Genomic DNA, 8,698 nt, shown 5'->3' with positions numbered 1-8,698 from the left:
CCTCAGTGGATGCAGGACTCTGCTGTGCTGGTTGTCATGGTGCTGGATGAGCTGAAGTTTGTGTGGGGTCAGGAGGGGTTTACAGTGTGGACGTAGCAGAGCCGAGTGTGTACGAGGTGTACGGAGCAGAGCCGCTCACGTACGAGATGTACAGAGCAGAGCGGAGCCGCGTGCGTACGAGGTGTACAGAGCGGAGCCGCGTGCGTACGAGGTGTACGGAGCGGAGCCGAGCCGCGTGTGTACGAGGTGTACGGAGCGGAGCCGCGTGTGTACGAGGTGTACGGAGCAGAGCGGAGCCGCGTGCGTACGAGGTGTACGGAGCGGAGCCGCGTGCGTACGAGGTGTACGGAGCGGAGCCGCGTGTGTACGGAGCAGAGCGGAGCCGCGTGCGTACGAGGTGTACGGAGGCCCTTGCCGGGTGGCTAATAATGAGGGCAATCCGGGGGACTATGGCCAGATTGCCCTCTTATGCGGAGCTGCAGGGATCCGTCCTCACCTGCTTTCTGCCCGGCGCTTCCTCCCTGACACAGGCTCGCACTGCTTGATGACGTCATCATGCAGCGCGGGCCTGTGTCAGGGACAAAGTTACCGGAGACGAGGAGGATGCTGCAGAGGAGCGGGCTGAGAAGTAAGTTGTGTGTGTTTTTTTTTTTGTTTTTTTTTGTTTTTTTAATACTAAAACGCTGGGAGAGGAATAGGAGAATGAGGGGAGGTGAGGGAGAGCAATGATGGGACTGGGGTGAGCAGTGCTTGGGCTGGGGTGAGCCATGACGGGGCTGGGGAGAGCAATGATGAGGTTGGGGTGAGCAATGACGGGGCTGGGGTTAGTAATGATGGGGCTGGGAAGAGCAATGATAGGGAGATCAATGATGGGGATGGGGAGAGAAATGATGGGGCTGGAGTGAGCAATGATGGGGCTGGGATGAGCAATGATGGGGCTGGGGAGAGCAATGATGGGGCTGGAAAGAGCAGTGGTGGGGATGGGAAGAGCAATGAGGAGGATGTGGGGATGGGGAGAGCAATGATGGGGCTGGAGAGAGCAATGATGGGGCTGGAGTGAGCAATGATGGGGCTGGGGAGAGCAATGACCAAAATCTGACCATTCTGTGTTTATTAAATGATCAATATTTCAGCATTGATGCCAATTTATTTTCTTAACCTATACCAAATTTGGGAGGGTTTCAGCTTTCAAAAGAGTAATTTATAAAACCAATGGATGAATTTAACGTCAGGTTATAAGCTTTTATTTACATAACGTGGATAAGCGACATAACTTTTGTCAGGGAGTGTAGTGTACTCATTTATTATGTATAGCACCATCCTTAGTGACATAATTTCATCTTTTATTATGTATAACACCGTCCATTATTACGTACCAACCTCTCTAGTTATATATGGTGCCGTCTCCTATTATATAACTTCCTCAGCTGTTATGTACAGTGCTGTCCCTTACATAGTGTATTCTTGTTATTTTTGTCAGTCACAGCGCCCTCTCTTTATTACATAGTTGTCTCTTGTTAGATATAAAATGACTGCTGATGGAGCAGCCAGTAACCAGAAGACCAGTCCATCAGCTCCTCCATCAGAAAAGAAGCTTTCCCATGCTCCATAAGCAGGAACAGAGGCCGCTATCTGCAGACCAGACATAACCTCAAGAGAAATGTGCTGTCTACCAGGAGCAAAAATTAAAGATGTGTCTGACAGGATATCAAGACTCCTCAGACCTACAGATCACTACCCATTCCTGCTAATACATGTGGGGACAAATGACACCGCAAGAAAGGACCTGGAAACCATCTGCAGTGACTTTGAAGACTTGGGCAAGAAAGTGAAAGAATTTGGAGCGCAGGTTGTCTTCTCATCCATCCTCCCAGTGGATGGCCATGGAACAATGAGGTGGAATAAGATTCTACAGGTGAACAACTGGCTACGTCGATGGTGCCGTCAACAAGGATTTGGATTTCTGGATCACGGAATGAATTACCTATACGATGGACTACTTGCTAGAGATGGGGTGCACCTTACGAAGACTGGAAAACATGTATTTGGAAATTGCCTTGCTGCACTCATCAGGAGAGCTTTAAACTAGAACAATGTGGGAAGGGAAGCAAAAGGCCAGAAAAAGCCATACAGCTGACAAATACTATTGAGATCTCTGCTACTGGAAGTGGAAAGGAAGAACAAAGACAAAACAATTTAAATAATAAAAATATGGGAGGAAGAGAAACCAATCACAAACTAAAATGTTTTTATACAAATGCACAAAGCATGGGCAACAAACAAGGAGAATTAGAACTACTAACGCAGGAAAAGAAATATGATGTCATTGGAATCACTGAAACTTGGTGGGACGATACACATGATTGGAATAAAAAGCTAAAAGGATACAACTTATTTGCAAGAAACAGACTTGATAAACGAGGAGGAGGTGTCGCATTGTATGTTAGAAAAGCGTATATCTGCACAGAGATTGAAGCTTCAGAGACTGGGAGTTCTGTGGAAACTGTTTGGGTAAGAATACAAGGAGAGAACAACGGAAAGGACACCATTGTAGGCATTTACTACAGGCCACCTGGGCAAGCTGAAGATATGGATGAACTCTTTATGTATCAAATGACCAAGTTCTCAAAAAAATATGACGTAGTGGTCATGGGAGATTTCAACTATCCAGACATTTGTTGGGAATCTCTCTCAAGTAAAACTAACAGGTCAAGCAAATTCTTATCCTCTCTTGCTGACAACTTTATCTTCCAAAAGGTAGGGGAGAAAACAAGGGGATCTGCTACTTTGGATCTAATCCTTATAAACAAGGAGGAAATGGTTGAGGAGGTAAAAGTGGCTGGGACCCTAGGAGGCAGCGATCATGCTATTATAGAATTTTGGATAACTAGAGGAGGAAGACATGTGAAGACTCAAACTTCAAGGTTAGATTTTAGAAAGGCAGATTTTAAGAGACTCAGAAAGAGAATAGGAGGGATCCAATGGCTGGATGTCCTTAAGGACAAAAATGTCCAGGAAGGATGGGAAATTTTTAAAAATGAGATTCTCAAAGCACAATCGTTAACAATCCCGAAAAGTAGGAAGAATGGGAAGCATTTAAGGAAACCAGGATGGATGAACACAGAACTTAAACACATGCTAAAAAGAAAGAAATGTTTATTAAATGGAAAGAGGGAGGCATATCTAAAGAAGATTATAATGCAGTCTGCAGATCCTGCAGGGCATGTATCAGGTTAGCTAAAGCTGACAATGAATTAAGGCTTGCAAGAGATGTCAAAAGCAATAAAAAAGAATTTTGGGGGTATGTCAAAAGTAAAAGAAAAGTCAAAGATGCTATAGGATTTTTACAGGATGAAAATGGAGAAATGGTAAGAGAGGATGTTGAGAAGGCCAAACTTTTTAATTCCTATTTTGCATCTGTTTTCTCTCAGAAAGAAAATGTAACATCAACTGATCTTCACTGTCCTTTTAAAGGAATAGAAGAATCCAAGTTATCTGTAAACAGAAAGATTGTGAGGGAATATTTAGCTAACATAAATGAGTTCAAGTCTCCAGGTCCAGATGAATTACACCCCAGAGTACTGAAGGAGATCGTAGAAGAAATTTTAGAACCACTCTCCATAATCTTTGAAAATTCTTGGAGAACAGGAGAAGTCCCAGAAGACTGGAGAAGAGCAAATGTTGTTCCTATCTTCAAAAAGGGGAAGAAGGTGGACCCAGGGAACTATAGGCCGGTGAGTCTGACTTCTATACCAGGAAAGATCTTTGAACAAATTATTAAACAACATGTATGTAAGTACCTGGATAAGAATGAAGTGATTAACCAGAGTCAGCATGGGTTTGTAACTAACAAGTCATGTCAGACTAACTTAATTTCCTTCTATGACAGAATCACTGACTGGGTGGATCAGGGAAATGCTGTAGATATAGTATATCTTGACTTCAGCAAAGCATTTGACAAAGTATCTCACACCATCCTTATTGAAAAAATGAACAAGTATGCAATGGACCAGGCAACTGTTAGGTGGATTCATAACTGGCTTAGTGATCGGACTCAAAGGGTGATTGTAAATGGCTTCACATCCAGCTGGATGAATGTCTCAAGTGGGGTACCACAGGGCTCCGTCCTGGGACCTGTATTGTTCAACATCTTTATCAATGATTTAGATGAAGGAATTGAGGGTAAACTGATTAAATTTGCTGATGACACAAAGCTAGGAGGGATAGCTAATACTAGAGAAGAGAGAGAGAGGATTCAAAAAGACCTAAATAAACTGGAGCAGTGGGCAGCAACCAACAGAATGGTTTTTAACAGGGAAAAATGCAAAGTACTACATCTGGGCAATAAAAATGAAAAAAGCATATACAGAATGGGAGGAATAGAGCTAAGCAACAGTACATGTGAAAAAGACTTAGGTATACTAATAGATCATAGACTGAACATGAGTCAACAGTGTGATGCAGCAGCAAAAAAGGCAAATACAATTCTGGGATGTATTAACAGAAGCATACAGTCTAGATCACGTGAAGTCATTATTGGTCTTTACTCCTCTTTGGTCAGACCTCATCTGGAATACTGTGTACAGTTTTGGGCACCACATTTTAAAAAAGACATAGACAAACTGGAGCAAGTTCAGAGAAGAGCGACCAGAATGGTGACTGGTCTTCAAACTATGTCCTATGAGGAACGGTTGCAGGATTTGGGAATGTTTAGCTTGCAAAAAAGAAGACTGAGAGGAGACTTAATAGCTGTCTACAAATATGTCAAGGGCTGTCACATTGTAGAAGGATCATCTTTATTCTCATTTGCACAAGGAAAGACTAGAAGCAATGGGATGAAACTAAATGGGAGGAGACACAGATTAGATATTAGAAAAAACTTTTTGACAGTTAGGGTGATTAATGAGTGGAACAGGCTGCCACGAGAGGTGGTGAGTTCCCCTTCAATGGACGTCTTCAAACAGAGGCTGAACAGACATCTGTCTGAGATGATTTAGTGAATCCTGCTTTGAGCAGGGGGTTGGACCAGATGACCCAGGAGGTCCCTTCCAACTCTACCATTCTATGATTCTATGATTCATTGCATTATATAGCTAACAAGAAAGGACGGTATGTAATAAAGATAGGGGGCTATATAATCCGATATGTAAGGGACGGTGCTGTACATAACAAGGGAGGACACTGTGTAATAAAGGACAGCAATATACAGTGCCTACAAGTAGTATTCAACCCCCTGCAGATTTAGCTGGTTGACACATGCGGAATTAACTTGGCATTGTGACATTTGTACTGTAGATCAGCCTGGAAGTGGGAAATGCACTGCAGCAAATTTTGTTTTTGTTTTTTTTTTTTGTTTTTTTTTAAAACGTAAAAAGTTAATTCAGAGTGTCATTTATTATTCAACCCCTCAAACCACAAGAATTCTGTTTGGTCCCCCTAAAGTATTAAGAAGTAGTTCAGGCACCAAGAATAATGAGCTTCACATGTGTGGATTAAAGATCTCTTTTGCCAGCCTTTTCTGACTATTTAAGACCCTCCCCAAACTTGTGAACAGCACTCAGACATGGTCAACATGGGAAAGACAAAGGAGCATTCCAAGGCCATCAGAGACAAGATCGTGGAGGGTCACAAGGCTGGCAAGGGGTACAAAACCCTTTCCAAGGAGTTGGGCCTACCTGTCTCCACTGTTGGAAGCATCATCCGTAAGTGGAAGGCTTATGGAACTACTGTTAGCCTTCCACGGTCTGGACAGCCTTTGAAAGTGTCCTCCCGTGCCGAGGCCAGGCTTGTCCGAAGAGTCAAGGCTAACCCAAAGACAAGGAAGGAGCTCCGGGAAGATCTCATGGCAGTGGGGACATTGGTTTCAGTCAATACCATAAGTAACGTACTCCACCGCAATGGTCTCCGTTCCAGACGAGCCCGTAAGGTACCTTTACTTTCAAAGCGTCATGTCAAGGCTCGTCTACAGTTTGCTCATGATCACTTGGAGGACTCTGAGACAGACTGGTTCAAGGTTCTATGGTCTGATGAGACCAAGATCGAGATCTTTGGTGCCAACCACACACGTGACATTTGGAGACTGGATGGCACTGCATACGACCCCAAGAATACCATCCCTACAGTCAAGCATGGTGTTGGCAGCATCATGCTGTGGGGCTGTTTCTCAGCCAAGGGGCCTGGCCATCTGGTCCGCATCCATGGGAAGATGGATAGCACGGCCTACCTGGAGATTTTGGCCAAGAACCTCCGCTCCTCCATCAAGGATCTTAAGATGGGTCGTAATTTCATCTTCCAACAAGACAACGACCCAAAGCACACAGCCAAGAAAACCAAGGCCTGGTTCAAGAGGGAAAAAGTCAAGGTGTTGGAGTGGCCTAGTCAGTCTCCTGACCTTAACCCAATTGAAAACTTGTGGAAGGAGCTCAAGAATAAAGTCCACATGAGACACCCAAAGAACCTAGATAACTTGGAGAAGATCTGCATGGAGGAGTGGGCCAAGATAACTCCACAGACCTGTGCCGGCCTAATCAGGTCTTATAAAAGACGATTATTAGCTGTAATTGCAAACAAGGGTTATTCCACAAAATATTAAACATAGGGGTTGTATAATAATTGACCCACACTTTTATGTTTAAAATTTAATACAATTCAACTGAGCAACATAACTTTTTGGTTTGTAAGATTTATGCTTCTGTTCATAAAACCTACTCTCGTTTGCAGTTTGAAGGCTCTAACTTATTTGCATCTTATCAAACCAGCTAAATCTGCAGGGGGTTGAATACTACTTGTAGGCACTGTACATTGCTGTGGCTGTTGCTGAAGCTGTGGAGAGATGACACTAAGTACATGAGGGGTTTTTGGGCCACCGATAAGTGTACGGAGCCACGTGTGTACGAGGTGTACGGAGCGGAATGGCGTGCGTACAAGGTGTACGGAGTGGAGTGGCGCGCGTACGAGGTGGACGGAGCGGAGCCACTCGCTTACAAGGTGTACGGAGCAGAGCCGCGTGCGTATAAGGTGTACGGAGCGGTGCCGTGTGTGCGGAGTTCTGCTGTAGCTGCTGCTGAGGCTGTGGAGAGATGACACTGAGGAGATGAGGGGTTTTCGGGCCACAGAAAAGTGGATGTTCCTACATGAGGGCTGAACAGGATGATTTTTTATGTGTGGGACTGCTTGGGGAAGGAGGGGTTCCTGTTACTTGCATGGTGCTGCATACTGTGGGTCCTGTTATTTGCATCTGGCTGCATGCTGGAGGTCTGCATGGGAATTAGGGGCTGATTTTACTTGCGTGGGGCTGCATGCCGGGGGACTGCATGGGGAAGAAGAGGCGTCCTGTTACTTGTATAGGGCTGCGTGTTGGGGATCTGCGTGGGGAAGTAGGGGGTGCTGTTACTTGCGTGAGGCTGCGTACTGTGGTCCTGTTACTTGCGTGGGGCTGGAGGTCTGCGTCGGGAAGGAGGGGGTGCTATTACTTGCATGCTGGGGGTCTGTGTGAGGAAGGAGGGGGTCCTGCTATTTGCGTATGGCTGCGTGGGGAAGAGGATGATATTACATGGTGCTGGGTAGGATAATGTATGATGTCCCTTGTGTTGGCCTTCATGAGGGGGGTGGTGTGCAGGGAAGTGTAGTGTTAGTTGTGTGGGTCTGCATCCGGTGGATACATAAAGCTGTTCTTCTCATTAATAGTACTGGGTGACACAGGACTTCAGTTTTAAGCCCGGCCACCCTATGTCCCCAAACTGCGTGAAAAAAACAAAAACAAATGTTGGCTCCACATAACGGGCTATATCCTCTCCTCGGACACTATGCTGTTCAATCTTACGTCCATAGGAGTCAGGCACGACTTGTATCGAGTCTTTTGCAGGATTTTTTGTTTTGTTTTATTCTAGGTATTGTGGATTTCCCCCACCATTTTTTCAACATGCTGTGCCTCTACAGTAGTGTACCTCCCTGCAGATGCCATTCCATCACTGGTCATCTCTTCACCAAGTGGAGTGCCGGTGTCTCCATAATCCGTGCAGGGCCACCATAGGGGTGACACTGCTGATGTCTGATAGATGAGTAGAATCCCTCCAAAACCCCCTCCCCCTCTTCATTTCTATTGGTTTGCTAGGTTGTGTCCCCTGGGGATCTCCTACCTTTTTATTTTCTTTGGAGACGTTTTTCCCCCCTCCCATTTCCAGTCTCCCCCCCCCCTCCCCCTTTCCCGTATTCCCCCCCTCTTTTCCCCATATTTTCTCCTCCTATTCACATCTTTTCTCCTCCCTTTTTCCCCTTTTCCAGTCTTCTGCTTTACAGCCCCTTCCTTGCTGCTTCTCTATGGCTTTTTTGCGGCGCTATGGTGTTTTTCTGTGCCACCCTAGAAAGCGTTATTTGTAGAATGAAGCCCACCCAGGTCCCCTTCCTTCTGACCGGTAGCCTCTTCTTTTTCTAGTCTCTGGTCAGCCTCCTCTGGCTTCTACTCCAAGGGTGCTGAGTTGCCGGGTAGTCTCGCAAAATAAGGGTTTTATTGCAACTAGATTGCAAATTTTGTTCTGCCTACAGGGTGCCATGATACCACTCCAAACTCCCCCCACGCAGCTTGGAGTCAGAGGGTGACGGGGGTTGGAGAGTGGGATTTTTGTTCGTCAGGCAGTTTTCAGAGTATATTTTCCTGGGTTTTATTTCCTGGGCTCCAGATGGTGTGTGAACTGCTGCC

Source organism: Phyllobates terribilis, unplaced genomic scaffold, assembly GCF_046119375.1.
Source record: "Phyllobates terribilis strain yellow unplaced genomic scaffold, ASM4611937v1 Scaffold_10__3_contigs__length_209671492, whole genome shotgun sequence".
In the NCBI taxonomy this organism is placed as follows: Eukaryota; Metazoa; Chordata; class Amphibia; order Anura; family Dendrobatidae; genus Phyllobates; species Phyllobates terribilis.
Note: the sequence above shows the minus strand (reverse complement) of the source record.